This window comes from Malus domestica, chromosome 02 (assembly GCF_042453785.1).
Source record: "Malus domestica chromosome 02, GDT2T_hap1".
Taxonomy (NCBI): domain Eukaryota; kingdom Viridiplantae; phylum Streptophyta; class Magnoliopsida; order Rosales; family Rosaceae; genus Malus; species Malus domestica.
Window position 1 is genome coordinate 24,974,920 of NC_091662.1, and position 23,678 is coordinate 24,998,597.

Here is a 23,678-nt window from a genome sequence, read left to right on the forward strand (position 1 = left end):
TTTTGTTTTCAACATTTAAATTCAATTTTGTTTCTTTTGCTGTAAACATGAGAGGCTAAACTTGTTTTAGCTAGGGGAGACTTTGAAGCCATGATTTTATATGCAATATGAATTGATTAAATGCAATTATGAATTTGTGAATCGTGAATGCAATTTGCTTAACTGTTTTATTCAGAACTTATTATTGTATGTCGATTAAGGGTGCACACTTAGTTTGCATGCCTGAATTTGATGCTAGAATATAAGGAAATTTCACATAATCGTTAGGAACTTATATTCACAAGTAGTGAATGTTGTTAGTCACGATCGCGTTAACTTAAATTCCTGGCATAAGTATCATGATGTCATAGTTACGAATGTTTTGTCAATGCTTAAGATTTTCACAGAACGTAATGATCTTTGATTGTATCTCTATTATGATGTCATGTAGGGAACTTTTGAAGAATGCTTTGGGTTGTCGAATGATGTCATCCAATCCAATAACTAAAGGAAAATCTGAAGGTTAATTAGTGATTAACACGGTTAATCTAGGGCATTGTCGTTCATAATTCAACAAAAGAGTAACTGGAAATCGATTCATGTTAATATAAGTTATGTGTGGATAAGGAACCTTTAGCTAAGCCCACAAACCATTTAGAAATCCAAATTCGTACCAAACTTTGTCTAGTTTAGTTTCTGTCTTGTTTTAGTTCAAATTTGTCAAAACCAAAACCCCTCTTTGTTTTAAGTGTCAATTAGGTTAGAATCTGTGTTATTTTGTGTTTTTGAGTGTCTTCAGTCATAATCAAATCAATTTTCATTCAAAGTCATCTCTAGTGTCTAGTTTAAGTCAATTTGATTGTTTGAAGCTGTTTTGAGTCTTTTAAGGTTGTTTGAGTCATATAACCTTAGTTAGAGTTTTAGAGTCTAGTTTTTATGTTTTTATGTCAGATTAGTTTAGATTAGCAATCCCTCATAATCCTCAGTTTAGAACGATCCCTACTTATACACATACTACAATTGTCAAAAAAGGGTTTTAATTTGTGTGCTTGTACACCATATCAGAAGCGACGAAGCATCTCGACTGGATTAGCAGCAACCTCCGGATCATATCAAGACAAATTAGTGAACCTCCGGTAATACTCATTCGCTGACATCTTTCCTCCTTTCAGATGCGTAAACTCTTGTTTCTTGTGATCAATGTACTCATGGGGAATAAGCCTTTTTTGAAACAACTATTTAAACACCTCCCAATTGGCTACTACCTCTAGCATCTGATAAGACTCTTGTCTCCACCAGGATGCAGGCTCCAGACCCAAAAACTAGGTAGTCGTCTCAACCCACCTATCAGGAGGAAGATTCCCCTAACTCTGCATCACAAGAAAAGTCTTCTCGACATAATTAAGCCATTTTTCCGCTCCCTCGTGTCCTTCATTACCCATGAAATGATACAGCTTCAGGTTATACATAGTCTCAAGAGGTGTCCTTTGAGGAGGATGGAGCAAAGCCTGAATGGCATTAGCTATAACTTCCCCTAATTGAGCAATATCAGGGAAACTAGGCTCAGCTGTGTGACGTCGCTCTCTACGAGGTGGCATAGCTCTGACAGAGGACACCACAATGACTAGATCATTCAAAAGATATACAAGACTGCTAAACCTAGGCTCTGATACCAAACTAACACACCCCGACCAAAAATCAAAGAGTGCTGGTCGTCACATGAGGGTGACGTAGCCATGTGCACAGTGCGAAAGCGATAAGAATAAGAAATGTACGAATAAATAAAAATCGAAAGTTACTAATGTGCACTTATAAACAAAAAGTATTAAGAATGAGATACATTTGTAAATACTCCTAATCAGAGCATAGAAAGTCTTGGTGCAGTCCAATAGGACAAGTACTAGTTATACAGTACCAGAAGAGGTCCTACGAATATTATATTTTGTAACAACCGTCGAATCCTCATATGCCACCAACAGCAAGTTTACCTAAAACCTGGAGGGCACAAAATAGAAAACGTGAGTGGGCAAAAACAAAGGTTTTGAGAGCACATTTAACTTTCAAATGCTCTAACCCCTCGCCGTAAAACATGTATACTTTTTCCCAGAAATAGAATATAAACATATACATATATCTATATATATCAATTTAAATCATGCTACACATATTCATAATCATAAGTATGCTATGCCAAGATATAAACAGAATAAGTAACTTAGGTGAAAATAAATTCATGGAAAATAATACATTAGCCGGAACCCCTACAGAAGTCTGTACGGCTGAATTCATAGCTCATTAGTCAATCTAGCCAGAGTCACTACAATTGACCTATACGGCACTAAACTGCACACGATTCGAAACCACTGAAAAGGGTTGTACGACAAGGCTGGGCATAAATAGTTATGCTTAATGCTACGCACTCATGCTAGTTATGCGATAAATCGCTAGTCACCTACGAGTCGGAACCATTTATGATGGTCTGTACGACAAGACTGTGCACCTAAATTGGATCCAATGTGAGCATATGGTGCGGGAGGTGACATTATAAACAGGCCTATGCCATATGTCTAGCTAAATAACTAACATCGGTGTGCAGGTTTATGAGCTCAATGTTTCTCAATAATCACAACCGTTATTCACATTTACAATTCATAAACTCACCTGGGACTTACCTAAGCGTCCACAGCACCACAATTATATATTATGCATCATATACTAATTCATATTCTGAATATAAATTTATATGCATGGCATTTCAAAGCATACTTTCATTTAAACGCATTTTCTGGGAAAATATCGAGTATATAAATATATACTGAAAACCAAAAGCCCACTCACTGGTATGTCGAAAGGGTCGTAACCCCCGAGTCGCCCTGAACTACACTCGTCCTCGGGATAAGTCTCCCCTATATGTGAAACAACTATAAAAACGTTAATTTAAAGCACATAACCAATACTAGCTAATAACTTCTCATACATTGCTCAATTGAGGTATATAAATATACCATCGTGATCTACACAACTCCACAAACATCCCCATATTTTTAAATCAGAATCCATAGGGAATTTGGTGAGGAAAGGTGAGGCAAGGCTTTCTACAAGGCAAGGCAAGGCAAGGTTTTCTACAAGGGTTTAGGCACCACATTTTTAGGGTTTCTAGAAACAATGTGTTTTGTGGCATAAATTAGGACTTCTAGAAGGGAATGCTTCTAGAAATAAGTTCTAGAAATAGATATTTAAGTCCCCTTGCAGCTAGATTTAAGGTATGATAAGATTAGGATAGGATAAGATAAGATAAGGTTGGTTTGGATAAGTTAAGGTTGGATAAGGTTTTGAATAATATTTCCTCTTTTGAGCTTATTCCTTATCTTCTTTGTCTTGAATTTAATTTCTTCATCTCCTTATCATATTCCTAGTCTTTTGAACATCAAAAATGTCCATCCAAAGTGCTCCCCACGTATGATATCCATTTGATGCTCAAAACTGCTCCAAAATGCTTCAAAATGCACTTTCTTGCCAACTTTGCCAATTGGACCTACAAACACACGAAAATAGCTTAAAACACTATAATAAGTAACAACTAACAACATAAATGCAAGAAAACAAGCTAACTAAGTCGCATAAATGTGCTTCTATCAAATTCCCCCACACTTTGCTTTTGCTAGTCCTCGAGCAAAACAAAAGAAACAAAAGAAACAAAACATAACCTAAACCTTCCAACGTTTGCCTCAGGGATTTCCAAAGAAACATGACATATTAAAATCACTACTCACATTGATTTTAGTTATCCTTACCCTCGAGCGCTTACTTAATCACAGTCACCACTCACTAGCTCGCATTTAATCAATTAAAACAACATTTTAAAGGTAGTAACATGCCTTAGCGAATTCCCTCAATTCCTTACTGGATATACACTCTATTTTCACACAAACTTTCTAACTACACTCCCTATACTAGGTATATGTGAGAAGATTGATGTAAACGTGTAGACTAGCCACTCACATATGTTATGATCAAAGAAGGCAATTTCTGGAATTATCAATGCATTTATATATATATGATCTCATGAACGGAATGCCACTATTTAGATGCGAGAACCAGGGATACCATATGCTCATACCAATCCCAAACTCCACATATTGAAACACACAACAACCAAGATAAAATTCTAAGGGTTGTAGCAGGGCTAAGGGTATTGGCTAACAAAGAAAGGTAAGGATAAACAAAGGTTCTTAAAGCAATAGTAAGCAAAGCAATGAAATCAACTTAGAATTCACTCTTGAATGCAGCAAATAACTTGAAAAACTAAGGAGATTTCGTACATACTTAGGGTCATATTCAAACTTTTTTTGACCCTTTCTTCAACAACTAATACTTGTGAGTTATTTTTCACTTATTTCACAACGTTTTTCTTTCTTTTTCCACTTTTTTCTTCTTTTCACATTTTTTTTTCTTTTTTTTTCTTTCTACCCTTGTACATATCCTTCCCCCACACTTGATTTCTGCAATATGTTTGATCAAAAGGAATTCTCACTAAGTTATGCTCCACTATACTTTAAGAACAAGTTATGGACAGTCCTATTCTAGGCTAGGTAAGGATAATGTGGCTAACAAAGAAAATAGGCTAATTAAGGCTCAAAGGGGTTAAACCTACAAAACAAATGCATGAGATGAAAGCTTTTTGGCTCTGGTGGTAACTACTAAACAACTTCATGTTGTTATATGTTATGCACTCAATTTTAAGCTTTGAATGAAATGGGCATGAGTTCTAGTATTTGGAACTAAAGTGATAAAATGTATTCTAAGTAACAACCAAGCAAACAATAATGAGATCATGCAACGACTTTAGAAAACAAGAGATCACAGATTAATAGCTCTCCGAAGAAAGTTTTAGGCTCAAGTCTCTTAGGGTTGTAGCGTTAGTTTGAGTTCCTTTCTTCAAGCATGTTACAAAAACTGATTTTTTCTTTGTGATTACATGTGAATTCGTATATGACAACTATAACCAAGCATAAACCAAAGAGCATATCAAACTCCACCCATGTTTGTAATTTTCTTTAACAATCATGCAATTAAAAACCAAATCCTCATCATTGTGTTGGAAGGTATCCTAAGACACAAACACACAAAAACGACTCTAAAATGACTCTTTTTGGGTTTTTCAAAACTTTTTCTATTTTTTTTTTTAAATTTTCATATTGTTCTTTCAAAACACACTAAAACACTTCAAAATACTCTAAAACACTTAAAAACAGTAAGGAACAACTCTAGTGATGCTAGGTGATGAAAACCCATGAATTTTCAATAAAAACACTTGTTTACCCCCACCCCACACTTAAACCAAACATTGTCCTTAATGTTTCAAACATAGACTCACACAAAAGCAAGCAAACAACACAACTAACAAACCAAACAATCATGGCAAAGTAAAAGCAATAAAGAGTAGAGTTTAAGAACGCGAATCTAGTTTTGGAGTTAGAATTCTATCAAGCCCTCGTTTGAACACATGGGTTGCCTCCTAAGAAGCGCTTGTTTTAACGTCTTCCGGCCAGACGATACCTCCATTTAAGCTCCATTAGAGTCCACGACATGAAGGGGTCCATCCTCCACGACATGCTCCTCACAATTCTTGTGCATTAGATATATGAATGGCAAGGGGTAGTGATCCTTCCTGATTGTGGCTTTGAGTTTCCTAAAGTCAATGTAAAGTGTCCCACCACCTTGAATTTGATTGGGTACCTGCACCACTGATGGTAAGAACCTATTAGTTGAAATAGGAATTGGAATAGGAATAAGTGGCTCACTAATGTACTGTAATGAAGGTTCAAAAGTGGCAGCACTATCAACAAATGCATGAGAGGTGCTCTCGGCCAAATTGGGTGTTTTGAGGATAGTGGCGTGTTTCTTGTTCTCCACTCCACTTCCCTTTTTGATGGTGATGCTAGATTCATTCTTCCTGATTGGTACTGAAGGTTCTTGCCCTATATTTTTAACTACATCAATGGCAAAACAAGAACGAACATGATTAGGCTTCTCCACAGAGTCAGAAACATTAAAATTAATCATATCACCACCAAATACCATAGTGACTGCTCCTTTGGCCACATCAATCTTGGTTTAAGCTGTTTTCATGAAAGGTCGTCCAAGTAAGAGTGGCAATGATAGAGAGTGGGTTGAATCCTCCATTTCAAGCACATAAAAATCTGCAGTCAAATGGTCTACCTGCACCAAAACATCCTCCAAAATTCCTTTCGGATATGCATTAAAACGATCAGCTAATTAGATAATAACTCCATCATTTTTAAGCTCCCCTAGATTCATAGATGTATAAACAGAATATGGCATGACATCAATGGACGCACCTAAATCTAGCATGGCATGTTCAAACCTTGTATTACCAATTACGCAAGGGGTAGTAAAACTATCTGGATCTTTGCATTTAGGAGGCAGCTTTCTTTACAACATTGCAGAGACATTTTCATTTATATGCACCACCTTTTTCTCTCGAATTCGTTTCCTTGTTGTACAAAGCTTCTTAAAAAACTTAGCATACTTCAGGATTTGTTTTATAGCATCAATGAACGGGATATTGACTTGCACCTTCCTAAACGTCTCTAGAATGTCCTTTTCATCCTTTTCATTATTGGCTTGCATAAATCTGCGAGGGAAAGGTGCATTAGGTGGAATAGGGTTAGAATGAGTCAAATTTGGAACCACCTTACCTGAGTTGGACGACTTAGGGTCTTTGGGGGGCTGCGGCAAGATTGTTTCTTTCCTTGCCTTGGCTTTGTCCATTTATTCCTCTTCGATAACAACTTGTCGTCCTCATTTTGACTTGATTTGGATGTGTTTAGCTTGGTTCCAACCTCCTTACCACTTCTCAACATGATGGCCTTGGCAGTTTCAAAACATCCTTTTAGATTAACAATGGTTGAGCTAGGTAATTTGCCTTTTTCTCGAAACTGTCCAAGGAACTTCGCCATCTGCCCAATTTGCTTCTTCACTTCACTCATCTCATTGGCTTGATTTTGTTGGCCCTGCGTTAATGAAGTTAGTAATTTAAGAAGTGTATCATTATCCAAAGATGAACTTGAATTTGGTTGGGCAGATTGTGTTGGAAGTTGTGGTGGTATGAATGGCTTTTGATAGAGCCCGGGAGGTGGCTGTCTATATCCTCCTTGTTGTTGGGGTTGTTGAGGCTCCCTTCACTTGAAATTTGGATGATCTCTCCAGCCTGGATTGTAAGTATTAGAGTACGGATCATTCTGTGGCTGATTTTGGCTTTGATAGCCCACGGCATTGGCACTTTCCCATCCTCCATTCTCTATCAATTGAGGGCATTGATCATTGAGATGTCCTTTCATAGAGCACACACCACAAACTGCCTCACCTTGCAGTTTGGATCCATCAACAACCTGTGATAAAAGAACAGTGAGATTAGCCATTTAAGATTGAAGTTCGGAAATTACACTTACCTCATTCACTTGTTGTTGCCGTGAGGGGTCTCTTTGTCCAACTCCTCCATATTGTTATGCATTCAAGGCTTGGTTGGCAATTAAGATCTTTGCAGCGACTGGAGTTTTGTCAACCAAAGCACCTCCCGCTGAAGTATCAAGCATTTGCCTCTCAATTGGAAGGAGTACTTCATAGAAATATTGAATCAAGAGCTCTTCCTTCATTTGATGTTGCGAGCAGGATGCAACTAACGTCTTGAACCTCTCATAATAGGTTGGAAACGATTCTCCTTGGTTTTTTTGAATGCCACTAATTCTCTTCCTCAAAAGAATGACTCTTGATGTTGGGAAAAATTTCTCCAAGAATGTTTTTTTCATGTGAAGGTTCCAGGTGCTATTTCGTAGAGCCAATCTTTAGCCTTGTCCATAAGAGATAATGGAAAGGCTTTCATCTTCAAAATATTCCCATCCACGTTGATGGGTGTCATACTTGAGCATTCTACTTCAAATTCCTTTATGCTTGTTTGGATCTTCCATGGACAGCCTATGGTATTTAGGAATATGATGCAGCAAACTTGACTTCAACTCGAATTCATCGGTCTTTCCTTAGGCAGCCACGGGGTATTGAATGCATAGAGGCATGACTTGTCCAATCCCGAGGCTGAAAGTTCTTTGATTGTTCGATTGTCAACAGCCATGTCTTGTCCCTCTTCGAATTCCTCTTCAATTTCCACTTCAGATTCGGAACTAGAACTAGGTGAGTTAGGTTCTGGCTGCTTCCTTTTCCTTCTCAACGTTCATTCAAAATTGTCGTCAAACTCCAAGATATTTGCACTAATAGGTTGAGAACTTCGAGTCATAAACAAGTACCTAAAACAAAGAAAACTAGACAAAACAAAATTAGAAACACAACTAAGAGGTACGGACATAAACAAAGAGGGATTAGCAATTTTTCTAATCCCCAGCAACGGAGCCAAAATTTGATGTGAAATAATCCAACACTCAAATTAAAACCCTATGATTGTAGTATATGTAAGTAGGGATCGTTTTAGGCCGGGGATTAGAAAGGATGCTAATCTACTCAATTTAAACTTTAAAACACTTAACTAGACTCAAAAACAGCAAACTAGACTCTTATGACTCAAAACTGACCAAATTGATTCAAAACAGAAAAACTAAGTTAAAAGGACTCAAAACAGACTCTAGGGAATGATTTGGACGAATTTAAGATTATGAAGACTCAAAACACTAAATTAGACAGATTTGAACTCAATTAACAAAACTAAGACACCAATAAGAACTAAGGGGGTTTTTGGACGAATTCGACAAAACTAAGTAAATTGCAGCAAACAAAGTAAGTTAAAACGAAATTAAGATGAATTCGATGGTGAAAAGCTAGTTAGAGGATCCTTCTCCACACATGAACATATGCAACATAAATCAATTTCTAGTATTGTTTCTTTAAACAATGAATAACAATGCCCCAAATTAATCATGAATGCACAAATTAACTCTCAGATTTCCCTAAATTCATTGAATTGAATGGACAACGCATCGCAATCAAATTATTCTTCTCAAGTTCCCTATATGAACAATATGATAAAGATACATTCATATATATATATATAGGCACGGCAAAACCCTAAAGAAATCATGTTAGGGTTAGAACTTAGCAGAAATCAAGGATTAGGGCCTAGGGTTTGTGGCACGAAGGTCTAAATCCACCAAGAAAAAGGGTGTGACCCAATTAATTTCTAAAAAGGATTTGCATAACCCAAATCCACAAGGAAAAAGGCTAATTAAATCAAAATCCATAGGGAATTTGGTGAGGAAAGGTGCGGCAGAAATTGGAGGAAATGGGAGTGGCTTGCAAGGCAAGGCAAGGCTTTCTAGAAGGGTTAAGGCGCCACATTTTTAGGGTTTCAGGAAACAATGTTTTTTGTGGTAGAAATTAGGACTTCTAGAAGGGAATGCTCTAGAAATAGGTTCTAGAAATAGATATTTAAGTCCCCTTGCAGCTAGATTTAAGATTAGGATATGATAAGATAAGATAAGAAAAGGTTGGTTTGGATAAGATAAGGTTGGATAAGGTTTTGTATAATGTTTCCTCTTTTGAGCTGATTCCTTATCTTCTTTGTCTTGAATTTAATTTCTTCATCTCTTTATCATATTCCTAGCCTTTTGAACTTCAAAAACGTCCATCCAAAATGCTCCCTACATATGTTATCCATTTAATGCTCAAAACTGCTCCAAAATGCACTTTCTTGCCAACTTTGCCAATTAGACCTACAAACACACAAAAATAGCTTAAAACACTATAATAAGTAACAACTAACAACATAAATGTAAGAAAACAAGCTAACTAAGTCGCATAAATATGCTTCTATCATCACTTACCTTAATGGTCAGCAGCTATTCATCTAGGAATGCCTCTAGGATAGGTAATGGGTCTTCGTCATGAACCAAACGACTCAAATGGTCAGCTACTACATTCTCGCTTCGTTTTTTGTCTCGGATTTCCACCTCAAACTCTTAGAGAAGAAGCATCCAACAAATAAGCCTTGGCTTAGCTTCTTTCTTCGTGAGTAAGTACTTCAAAGCTATGTGGTCAGAGTAAATTATAACTTTAGTTCCAAGTAAATAAGAACGAAACTTATCTAAAGCAATCACAACATCAAGGAGTTCTTTTTCAGTGGTGGAGTAATTCAATTGAGCATCATTCAAGGTCCGCGAAGCGTAGTAGATGACATGCGGCTTCTTTTCCTTTCTTTGTCCCAAAACAGCCCCTAAGGCATAATGAAAAGCATCGTACATAAGCTCAAAATGAGGACTCCAATCTGTTGGAACAATAATAGGTGCCAAAGTTAGCATCTTTTTGAGGTGATTGAATGTCTTCTCACATTCTTCATTAAACACAAACGGCACATCTTTTTGTAGAAGTCGACACAAGGGTGTTGAAATCTTTGAGAAATCTTTGATAAAACATCTATAGAATCCTGCATGTCCAAGGAAAGAATGAACCTCTCTCACCGAAGTGGGAGAGGGTAAATAGCGTATAAGATCTATTTTAGATTTATCCACTTCAATTCCCTTTTTTGAAACTATATGACCTAAAACTATGCCTTGTTTTACCATGAAGTGATATTTTTCCCAATTTAAAACAAGGTTAGTTTCAATGCAGCGTTTCAATATCAAAGTGAGATTAGTTAGACAATCATCAAAAAAGTCACCAAAGACACTAAAATCATCCATGAAAACTTCAATAATCTTCTCGATAAAATCGGAAAAAATAATACTTACCATGCATCTTTGAAAAGTGGCTGGTGCATTACATTAACCAAATGGCATTCAATGATAAGCAAAAGTACCAAATGGACAAGTAAAAGTAGTCTTTTCTTGATCATCTGGAGCTATAACAATCTAATTATATCTCGATTAGCAATGAGAGTTTTGGCATCACTAGAGCTCCTCCCGCGAATGCATCCAACATTTGCCGTTCAAGTGGTAAAAGACCTTCGTAAAAATATTGAAGAAGTAGCTCCTCCTTCATTTGGTGTTGTGGACATGAAGCAACAAGAGTTTTAAAACGTTCATAATAAGTTGGAAAAGATTCACCTTGGCTTTGCTGAATTCTACTAATTTTCTTGCGAAGAAGAATGACTCGTGATGTCGGAAAGAACTTCTTTAAGAAGGCTCGCTTCATACTCTCCCATGATGTGACAGTTCCGGGAGCCAACTCATACAACCAATCCTTGGCCTTCTCCAACAAAGAAAAGGGAAAAGCCTTCATCTTCAATATGTTGCTGTCCACGTTCACCGGTGTCATACTTGAGCATACTACTTCGAATTCCTTTAAATGATTATTGGGGTCCTCCATTGATAACCCATGGAACTTGCATATATGATGTAGCAAACTTGACTTCAACTCAAATTCATCGGTCTTCTCAGGGGCTGCCCTAGGGTATTGGATGCAAAGAGGGGTTGCATTGGCCAAACCCGAGGTAGAAAGCTCCTTGATGGTTCGATTGTCTGCTGCCATGGTTGGTACTTCTTCTTCAAACCTTGTCGTGGCCTCCTCTTCAACCTCAACTTCTTGCTCTTCTAATTCAGGATCGGGACTAGGAGGATTAGACTCTTGCAATTTCTTGTTCCTTCTCAAAGTCCTCTCAAAATCACCGTCAAAGTCGAAGATATGCTCACGAACAGGTTGTGAGCTACGGGTCATAAACTAGTACCTGCACACAAGAGCAAACAAGGTTAGTAACCAACTTAATAGACTCGGCACAAGTAAGGAAATAAGGTGCCTATACACGGCACAAAAACAAAACACACACACGGTGCAAAATTTAAAAACAAAACAGAAAACTAAACAATTTAAACAAGACTCAAGACAAGGGATTAGCAACTTTGCTAATCCCCGGCAACGGCGCCAAAATTTGATGTGAAAATTATGTTGACACACAAATTAAACCCTATTTGTGACAATTGTAGTAATGATGTAAGTAGGGATCGTTCTAACTGGGGATTAACTAGGGCTGCTAATCTAATATAAATTGATTTAAAAACACAAAAACTAAACTTAAAGACTCTAACAAGACTACTATGACTCAAAACAGATTTGAAACACTCAAAACTGCCTAAAACAATCAAATTGACTCAAACAGAAACTAGAACTTGATTTGGACGAATTTGAAAGTGTTTATGACTCCAATTGCTTAAAAACACAAAATAAAACAGATTTGAATGACTAAGACTCAACAAAATATGGGGGGATTGTGTTTGGACGAAATTAAATTAAATGGGCAGATTGTAAAGAAAACAGATTGTAAGACAAAATTGTGATGAATCAATGTATGATGGAATAGCTAAGGGATTCTTCTCCACACATGAAATATATGCAACGTAAATCGATTTCCAGTTATCAATTTAATAAGTTATGAACCTCGATACTCCAAGTTAATTAGGTCCGCTTAAATTAACCTTCAGATTTCCCTATAATGATTGAATTGGATGAATATGCATCGCAAACAAATTATTCCTAACAAGTTCTCTATATGAACAGCATGATAAAGACACAAGTTAGAATCATTACGTTCCGTGGAAATCATAAGCATCGACAAGGCATTTGTAACTATGAAAAGCATGATACTCTTGCCAGGAATCTACTTAACACGATCGTGACTAGCGACCTTCACTACTTGCGAATATAAATTCATAACGATTAGGTGAAACAAACTTATATCCTAGCACCAAATTCAAGCATGCAAATTAAGCGTGCACTCTCAATCAACATACAAGAATAAGTTCTAAATCAAACGGTTAAGCAAATTGTATTCACGACTTATGCAACGATAACTGGAAGTAATCAACTTATTTCACATATATAATCATGGTTTTGAATACACCCTTAGCCAAAATGAATTTAGCCAATCATACTTAAAGCAAAACAAAGATTAAATGAATTAGACATTGAAATATAAGATAGAATACACCTAAAATTGTTCAACAACTCAGAATGAAGAGCCAAACAATTGAGTGAATCTGTCCCTTTTCCTTGCTTGCGGCAGATTGGTTGTTGAAGGTTTCTGGGCTGTTTTGATGATGTAGAATGGATTTTGGGGGGTGTAGAGGCACGGCAAGGGGTGTAGGGTGAGTGTGAAAGAGTGTTTGATGGTTGGAAGGTGGTGGAGAACTCGGCAAAGAGGGTGGAAGAAGGTGGAGCGGCTGTTGTATTTTCTGGGCGCTAGAATGGTGTTTCTGGGGTGTTTTACTGCCTAGGGTGTGTATGGACGAATTTCTGTGATGAATGATGAATATGGGAGGTGATAATTTCGGCCAAAAGGTTTAATGAGTATATATAGGCACTTAAAAACCCTAGCAAATCAGATTAGGGTTTCTAGAAGCCCAAATCCATTAGAAACTAGGTTAAAACAATCAGATTTTTAATGGGAAAAGGCCTAGGGTGCGGCTGGATGGATAGCGTAAAGGATGGGCCTTCTAGAATGCCTTGCAAGGCAAGGCAAAGGGTTTCTAAAAAGGGGAAAGGTGCGGCCCAAGTCTAAGAGGATGAGGATAGGTCATCTAAAAGCCCAAAGCCAAGAATAAAAACTCTCAAAAATGGAAACCTCCAAGAATAGAAACTTCCAACTTTAGAAACTTTGGTTTCCACTTCTGCATTCTTTGTTCTTCACTTTCATTTCTTCATCTCTTAGGCTCCTTTGACCTTCAAACTTGTCCATTCCTTGTGCTCTATATGCATACACTCCATTCCAGCTCAATTTTGCTCTAAAATGCTCCAATTTGCATCATTTTATGTAATATGCCCTTAAACCCTAAAAACACATGAAACTAGCTTAAAAGACTACTTTAAACTCATAAAACATAATGAAAATGCATAAGAACTAGCTAACTAAGGCGCATAAATATGCTCCTATCAACCTCCACCAACGTATCTTCCAAAACTCCTTTTGGATATGCATTAGAACAATCAACTAATTGAATAATAACACCATCATTTTTAAGCTCTCCTAGAATCATAGATGCATAGATAGAGTAAGGCATGACATTAATGGAAGCACCTAAATCTAACATAGCATGTTCAAACTTGGTATTACCAATAACACAAGGGATTGTGAAACTACCTCAATCTTTGCATTTACGTGGCAGTTTTCTTTGTAACACTGTAGAGACATTTTCACTTACCCGTACCACTTCCTTTTCCGAGATCCGTCTCCTTGTTGTACAAAGCTCTTTAAAAAATTTAGCATACTTTGGAACTTGCTTTATTGCATCAAGAAGTGGGATACTGACTTGTACCTTCCTGAAGGTTTCTAACATGTCTTTTTCATTATCTTCTTTCTTAGATTGCATAAACCTGTGAGGGAAAGGCACATTTGGTGGAATAGGGTTAGAAGGAATTGAATTTGAACCAACCTTACCTAAATTGGGTGGCATAGGAGCCTTAAAAGGTTACGGCAAAGATTGTTCTTCTCTTGTCATGGCCTTGTCCTCCTCTTCTTCTTTGGGCAGCAGCTGTTTGTCCTATTTTTGGCTTTGTTTGGACGTTTTTGGGTTGGTTCCAATTTCTTTACCACTTCTCAAGGTAATAGCATTAGCAGTTTCAAAACCTCCATTTGGATTGACAATGGTTGAACTAGGAAGTTTGCCTTGTTCTCTAAATTGTCCCATGAATTCTACCATTTGCCCAATTTGATTCTTCACTTCACCCATCTCTTTGACTTGATTTTGTAAACCTTGAGTGAAAGAAGTTAGTGCTTGAAGAACTTTATCATAATCCATTGACGAACTTGAATTTGGTTAGGAAGATTGTGGCGAAGGTTATGGTGGTGCAAATGGCCTTTGATAGAGCCCAGAAGGTGTCTATCTATATCTGCCTTGTTGTTGAGTTTGTTGAGGTTCCCTCCACCTATATTTGTATGGTCTCTCCAGCTCGGATTATAGGTGTTGGAAAATGGGTCATTCCTTGGTTGATTTTGGCCTTGATAACCTATGGCATTGGCACTTTCCCATTCCCCATTCTCTATTAATTGAGGACATTGATCAGTAGGGTGTCCTTGCATAGAGCACATGCCACAAGCAGCTGCACCTTACACTTTGGATCCTTCAACAACCTGTGATATAAGAGTAGAGAGATTAGCCATTTAAGATTGAAGTTCTAAAATAGCACTTACCTCATTAACTTGATTTTGCCGTGTAATTCCCTTCCTTTAACTCCTTTGTATTGTTGTGCATTCAAGGCTCGATTCGCTATTAAGATCTTCATAGCAACTGGTGTTTTGTTAACCAAAACACCTCCTGCTAAAGCATCAAGCATTTGTCTCTCAAATGGAAGTAGTCCTTCATAGAAATATTGAATTAAAAACCCTTCCTTCATTTAATGTTGTGGACAAGATGCAACTAAAGTCTTCAAATGTTCATAATACACTTGAAAGGATTCTTCTAGACCTTGTTGAATTCAACTAATTCTCTTCCTAAAAAGAACGACTCTTGAAGTTGGGAAGAATTTCTCTAAGAATGTTTTCTTCGTGCTTTCCCAAGAGGTGACGGTTCCAGGTGCTAATTCAAAGAGCCAATGTTTAGCCTTTTCCAAAAGAGAGAATGGAAAGGCTTTCATCTTCAAAAGATTCCCATCCACATTAATTGGTGTCATACTAGAACATACTACTTCAAATTCCTTAAAATGGTTGTTCGGATCTTCCATGGACAACCCATGGTATTTGGGAATGTGATGCAGCAAACTAGACTTCTGCTCAAACTCATCAGTTTTGCCTTAAACTGTCGCAGGGTATTGAATGCAAAGGGGAACAGGATTGTGAAGGATGATTTTGTGAAAACATGTTCATTTGAGCAACATCTATAAGCATGCAATTAACAATTAAAGGCGGAATCATGCTAGCATGCACTAAAAAACAAAACATTACCCATGAAATTCAAAGCCTAGTAGATTGGTGAACCAAGACTCAACTCAAATCAAAGTGAGTTGATGAAGAAATGAGTGACCTAGAGGAAGCAAGATTGCTAGTTAATTTCCTCTAGGGTGGCCGGCCTCTTTAGAGAGAAAAGAGAGCTTTGTGTTCTCATCTTTTCTCCAAAAGAAACCCTTAATGAATTTAGGCTATAAAGTCCTTTATATAGTCCCTTCAAATAAGTGACCTAAAGAACCAAAAAGCCATTCTCTCTAACATGGCTGCCCATAAGGGTTTTATTGGGCTTTTGGGCCTTTGTGAATTAAGTTGTCATACAACTTAAGTCAATGGGCTTGACGTTCGAAGCCCATTGGGCCTTGAGGCCCAAAACTAACCCGTGGTCTTTTACGAACTTATTTGTTTGATTAATTAACATATTAATTAATCCTTGCCATAAATAATTAAACCATTTAATTATTCTTACTCATCTCCGTTGTTTCTTCAATCTTTACCTTACACGGTGTACGATCCATTAGGTTCCTTTTAGCGAGGCAGTGGGCGATTAGAACTCTTTCAAACCGATTGTGAATTGAAACTTACTTTCAATTCTCTCTTTAGTGATTATACATGTTTAAGGCTTCCACAAACCATGAGTGACACCTAGCAGCATATTATGGTTACCCAAGCTAATCAGAAGAGGTGGAGAACCTATTCAGTTTAGGATTACAAATGCAATACGGTGTTTCTCTAATACTATACTCTTGACCACATTGTTTGGTTTGATAGTTTATTCATGTCTACTATCCAATGTGATTCGTTTACTTATATGATTACCTTGAATGTGATTTGGAACGCCTTCCTAAATCTCATTCACACTCTGATCAGAAATTTTCAATCATATCATAGAGTATTCTCCCCCAAACGGTTTGAAGGTTAGAGATCCCTTGTTGCGCATTCAATTGCCTCCATGGCTAAGTGGCTTAACCCCAACGATGCCGTGGACACCCGCGGATGGGGTGACTTTGACATAATCAAAGATCAAGGACTTAACCACAAGACAACTGTGATGCCTCAGGTCAAAGGACTACTTTGCATTATCCCAACCATGAGTTCTCATGTGACATGAATATGAGAACTCTTCGTTGATCGTGTTCAGTGAACTCATTCTCTATTGAGCACCTACGTACTTGTCTTGATGTCACACACACCAATGACTCGAGACTAGTCACTCTCCCTGAGAGAAGACACAGCACGTACTGATCTTAACGGACTGTCAATGCCCAATTGGTAATCCTATGATCAGGAACGTTTAGGATGTGTCTACGAAAGAATGGTCTCATGAATCTAACTTCTTTAGATTGCATTCTCCCAATCACATATTCCTTGGACTTATTGTTTAAGTATATAACATTTATATGAGACGGCTCAAACAATAATCTTTGCCCTTTATATTTAAACTACATTAGTTTAACATGTGAAATGTCCGTAAAGTATCATCATATGATTGGTTTTAGGGCACATTTCCAACAATCTCCCACTTGCACTAGAGCCAATCAGCTTGGTAGTAGGCCTAGACAATGGATATTTATATGTTATCCATAGAAGCAACCTTGAGAATAACGACGTCACCATTATACATGATTCTCAATCATGTGGTTCAGTCTCTCATATGAGTTCGGATCTTGATGAGACCTTGATTCCCTGGCTTGAGCTATCGCCCCATTAGTGTCATAGTGTCGATACACTAGATACACTTTCTGGTTGGAACCGAATAGAGAGTTCATAAATGAACTTTCCCATCCAAACAACATTGTTGTAAGCTTCTATATGGCAATATATTTTGCATTCATAATGGAACACACTAAAGTCATTACTTTAATGTTTCCATCCAAATATCCTTTTAGTCATAATAAAGAGATATTTGTTTATCTCTTCATTCATAATGAAGAAACATCCAATGATGGATTAGATTCATAATCTAATACATTTACGCTTCCATTACATTACTCTAATTCTTCCTCAATTATTGAGGAATCTATCCTTTAGTATTTCTTAAATACTAAAGGACTTACTTGACAGTTGCCATGGTTCTGATCCTGGGCTTGCACTGATATCGTCTTGTACCATTCTAGGTACAACTCATATCAATGTTTTTCATACAATATGAAATACATAAATCACCTTTATGCGTATGCATAAAGGATTCTATTTACGCATTATTTCTTTGGGAGTCAAAGAATACGTTCTCTTTGAGAAGAGCAACTTCTTAGTCTCACTAGAGTTGTCCTTCTAATTGAAGTTTATCATCATATGAGAAACTTCCTAGCATCTATTGTCTATTATTAGGGATTGATATAATCCAATTATATCATGAAATATATCATTATAGATTTCCATCCCATGTATATAGACTATATCTCCCATATACATTCTATCTTCATATAATGTTTTAAAGTCATAACTTTAACGAAGAAAAATTCTTTTCATTTCCAAAATTAATATATCATATATATTAAATTTTAGGAACATGATTAACTCCCATATACATTCTATCGTTATAGAATGTTTAAAGTCATAACTTTAACGAAGAAGTATTCTTTTCATTTCCAAAATTAATATATCATATATATATTTAAATTTTAGGAACATGATTAACCCCCACTAATCTTTTGTAAACCTAGTAAACAAAAGATTCATTTACATCTTTATGAGAAATCAAACGATTTGATCCTTTTTCTCATAAGATGCTTATAGCTCCCACTAGCTTGCTAAGATTCATGATGGATGGATCTCTACAACTTACATGTCTTGTGATTTATTGTTTTAGACATATATTATCAAAACTATCTTAACAATGGTTTCGGAAACCCATATTATGTCCAAACATTGAATCACCATTTAGTTGTAGCTAGCAATCTTTGAATTAATTGAAACCAAGACTATCTCAAAGATGGTTTCTTCAAAGTCAACCATTCTCTTTGATTGTAGTCACCTTAAGCTACCAATTAGCTTATGAAGGTTTCATTATTTCGGGTCAAATGGTACTTTACCATTTCCTTTAGTATATATCATATATACACTCAATGTAGTCATAAGGATTTTCATTCTTATTTCTTTCGAATTAAGAGGTGCAACTCTATGACATAGTCATAAAGTTCAAACCATTCAACTGAGACGGTTTATAAATCCTTCTCGACTACCTTGGAGCTTTTGGTATAGGAACTAGGTTGTTATATTTGTTGATTATTATCTTGTCTTTCAAAGAACCCATTCTTTGAGTTCTATCTCTCGTTCATTTGCGCTTAGGCAAATCACATTGTAGGATTACAATGAACTACCCAACAAAACAACATTTGTTAGTTGGTTTATAGAAGCGATATCCAAAAGTTAATTTAAGGATATCCCACAAGATTGTTATCAAACAAATATTGCTTATTAGCACACAACCCCAAATCTTAACATGCTTAAGATTTGTCTTTCTTTCCAACTACATCTTATGGAGTTATGAAAATTTTGGAAGATCTTCTAATTGACAATCATATTGTCTTAGAAGTATATATCTTATATATGGGTAATAGATAACATCTAACGAACTAAATCTTATTCGAGTACGTTCTTCTCCTAATGGAGAAATTTATTATCTTATGATGTTTCTTTCCTTGATATCTTTCAAGGAAACTCATCTAAACTGTTACCTTTCCTTGGATCAAATCTAATGAGGTCAATACTTTAGATGTCTTACTCATCAACTTACATTTCTTGAATTCTTTGAAACCTTTTGCAAAGTATTCGGACTTGTGTTTATTCAAAATAAACTATAGTCCAACCGAGAGTGATCTTCGGTGAATGTCATACAACATGAGTAGTATTATGTTGTGGACAAGTGCCACTAACATCTAAGTGAATTAACCTCAACAACTTTGTGATTCTTTCTTCTTTCCAAAAGAATAAAGATTCGAACATTTCGCCTCTATACAATTTTAACAAGAAGGTATTGGATCCGGATCTTACGATCCAAAGCATCCATCTATGACCAACTCGTAATTTATGTTTTAGAGGTATCACAACTCAGTTGGGATTAGTCACTACCTTGCAACCTTTTGGGTTTTAAGCATCATTATATTCTAAACAGTTAACACTACCATATCATCTCTACTATAGAGACAATCAATTAGATTACTATAATCCAATCATTGATTAATAAAGAACAATGTTTTGTCAAACAAAACATTCATCCATCTCTACTATAGTGACGGAATTAAGTTCCTTAAAATTGGATGTAAAGACTATCTTTGGTTTTTCCAATTTCTTTGGTAGTTCATATGAGGAAGTATATCTGCTTTCGCAGAGATCTATATTTTATTCACGTTCCGAATGTGAAGCACCTTTTCTTCTCTCATATATCTTCTACTTCTTATTAGTCACACTTTTACAACGATTGTAAAACATAGTTACTAATACAGAATCAAGCATTCAAGTAGAAGAACCAACTGTTTTGAACTATTCAAGAACAATTTACAACACCTTCGAAAGGTGTGTTCTTGACACTTGCAAGACATTTCTTGCAAATACCCCTTCTAATGTCCATCATTTCTTAAAGAAAGTTTGTTCCCTTGGAGTTAATTTTATCTTCTTCTTTTGACTTCTCCTTTGACTACAATAGTCATGGTCCCTAAACTCCCACTATCTCTCTTGAAACTTATTTCAATTGTGTTATACACATCAAACATTTTGGAGAGCATGTGTTTATTATTCACTACATAGTTTACAATAAGGGGTGTGCTATCCACACACCCCAAATTACTTCCTACACACCCCTTGTTAATTTATGTCCGTTGATCTTCTTCAATTCATCCGATCCGACGGCCGAAAATTAAAAGGGTGTGTGAGAAGTAAAATTGGGTGTGTGTATATCACATCCCTACAATAAACTTAGTGAACCATTAGGATAGGGACATAAAGGTGAAGTCCTAGCCTAGTTTCCGTCTCGTTAAGTGGTTTATCACTTCAACACTCAATGATTCAAAATCATCATAAGTCCATGTTAATGGACTATTTTTGTCAAACAACCATTATGTTCTAAACATAATTACAAACTTTCAAGAGTTGTACAAGGCAACTCTCATTTCTTCATACAACAATTTGTAAGTGAAGAATCATGGCACATACAGTGTCCATGCCCTTGTGCTTACTTCTAAAGTTCCTTGTTCATGTAACAAAGTAACAAGCACTAAGTGTTTGCATTGACTAGGGGTTGTTCAAAGCAACTCTTATTTCTTCATACAACAATTTGTATTTGAAGAATTATGACATAAAAAAAAATGTTGTCCTCTTTATGATAGACTTTTTCTAACATATTCTTCTAATGATACATTATCAATAGGAAGATTGTGAGGATGAGACTACTTAGGTACATTTACAAGCCATTAAAGACAATCTATGGTTTTGTAGTACCAAGTCCGGAGACTAAAGCTTTCGGCTTTTATTTGTCAAGTGTTGGATAGCATTTGCAAATATATTGGTAAATAAATACATAACGAATATAAATTGATTGATTTTAAGCCATTTGATCCGGGTCTTTAAATCAAATAGCACCACCCACTATTTTTGGCAAATTCCATATCCCTCATTGGAATTCGAGAGTTTTGGATGAAACTCTTAGTAGGGTATGGGAGACTCACTATTACCAAGCCCACCTCACAATGATATGATGTTGGCTAGCATTAATAATAATGAGAGAGTACGCTTACTCATTTGCATCTCTTGCAAGTACCCATCTTATTTGGCCTCTAGAGAATGTTACCTCACAATGATATGATGTTTGCTCCATTCCTCTTAGTTAAGTTCTTTCCCACCATGCCGGTTTAGAAAGGGGTTCAAGTATGACCTCGCGATGATACGATGTTGGCCACACTCGTTGCCTACCTTAACCTCATCAAATGTTTTAAATAAACTCCTCCTGAGTATAAGCATGCACTTTGCACTCCCCCATGATAGGGTGAAGGCGGTGTACAAGTCATAAACGATTGGAGTCTACCATGGTGGAAGGCCACGAAAGAGTGTTCAAAGCACTCTCACACTTATCAAACTTAATAATGGTTTGGTTTGAGGGTTTTAGGTCTCATCACATATAAATATTCATTTTAATCTTTATTAAAACAATTTTGGTCCTATTACAACTATTGGTCCATTTGATTGTTTTAGTTGTATATAATACTCCCACTATGCTTATAAAACGGTTTTTAAAGCAAGAGTATATGATACTACTAACATAACCTTTTGCATTCATTTGATGGACTATATAGTTGCCTTAGGGCCTTAGGATGACTATGAACCTTTGATTAGATTCAACACGAGCCTTGTGTTGAATCTCGGTCTAGGGATGGTGATTGATTTTAGTTACGCGTTTAATCACATTAAGGCGTGTTGTCTTAGGGGCGTTGGACCCAACTACTTCATTTTCATGCATATCAATTAAAGCAAGAAAGAAGTACTTCAAAGTAAAGGTGAGCTTATGCTCATTACAACATTTGAATAATTCAAATTACTTTAAAGTAAAGAAGAGCTTATGCTCTTTTACAACATTTGATCAAATCAAATTACAACCAAAATCTAATCTACACATTCCCATGGTTCAAACAAATTTGAAACGGCCTATCACATAGCTCAATTATCATAGGCTTAGGTTCATAATCACCCTTTAATTAACACTTTAACTAATTAAATTGAATGCAACATTTTCATTTGGTTTTTGTATCCATAAAATTGATTTAAATGGAGCTAAATGAAATGAAAATCCAATTCTCATTTAAAGAGACAAAACAATTTTGTTCTTAACCTAATTTGGGCCAAAATGCAATTACCACAACTTTTGGGCCATATTGCAAAAACATAAACTTTTGGGGTCACTTTGTAAAAACAAAAAAGTCCACTACTTCATGTAATTACAACTAGAACCCAAAATTTAAACAATGCAAAAACTTCATTAAAGGAGCAAAACAATTTGTCCTTTAGCGTTTTTGGACCTAAACGTAAAAACGTAAACTTTTGGGCCAAAGTGCAAATACACAAAAGTATCAAAACTTTATGTAATTGCATAAAAGCCCCAAAAGTACTCCCTTTGAGGGAGTGGCGCGTTATAGGAAGCAAACGGAGTGATGTGTGTGTTGATTTGTAGTTTTAGACATAAAGCATGCCAGTGGTGCATGACATAAATGTCATGCAAGTGGTGTGTGTGAAAGGAAATTAATCCTTTCACACCCACCAATATTTCTTACACCTTTTAAATAAATATCTAATACATTTAAATATATGATAAATCATAAAACAAAAACTTTATGAAATAAATCAAAACTTTGAATCAAAACACCAAACTTTTTGTTCTTGGCAAAAATGTCAAGAACAATGAAGAACACTCATGAAAAACTCAAAAATTTCCATGAACATTTTTCACCCAAAAAACATCCCAAAACCACTCAAACTTTAGGGAAATAACATACAACCATACTAGGGTACATAGGGGTTCCAAAAGTCACTTGAAAACACTTTTAACAAGTCAAACAAGAACCCAAAAATCCACCCTTTGGATTTGGCCGAATTTTCCCAAAAGCATGGCACCAAATTTTAGCTCCAATATTCATGCTCATATGAACTACATCTACAACATTTGAGATGGCAAATTTTCTAACAAAATTTACATTCAAAGAAACAAGAATAAAGCTTATAACATATTACAACTTTTTAAATCAAAAATATGAACTACAAAACCCAAAAGGATTCACCAACTACTACACCTAGGCTCTGATACCACTTGAAGGAT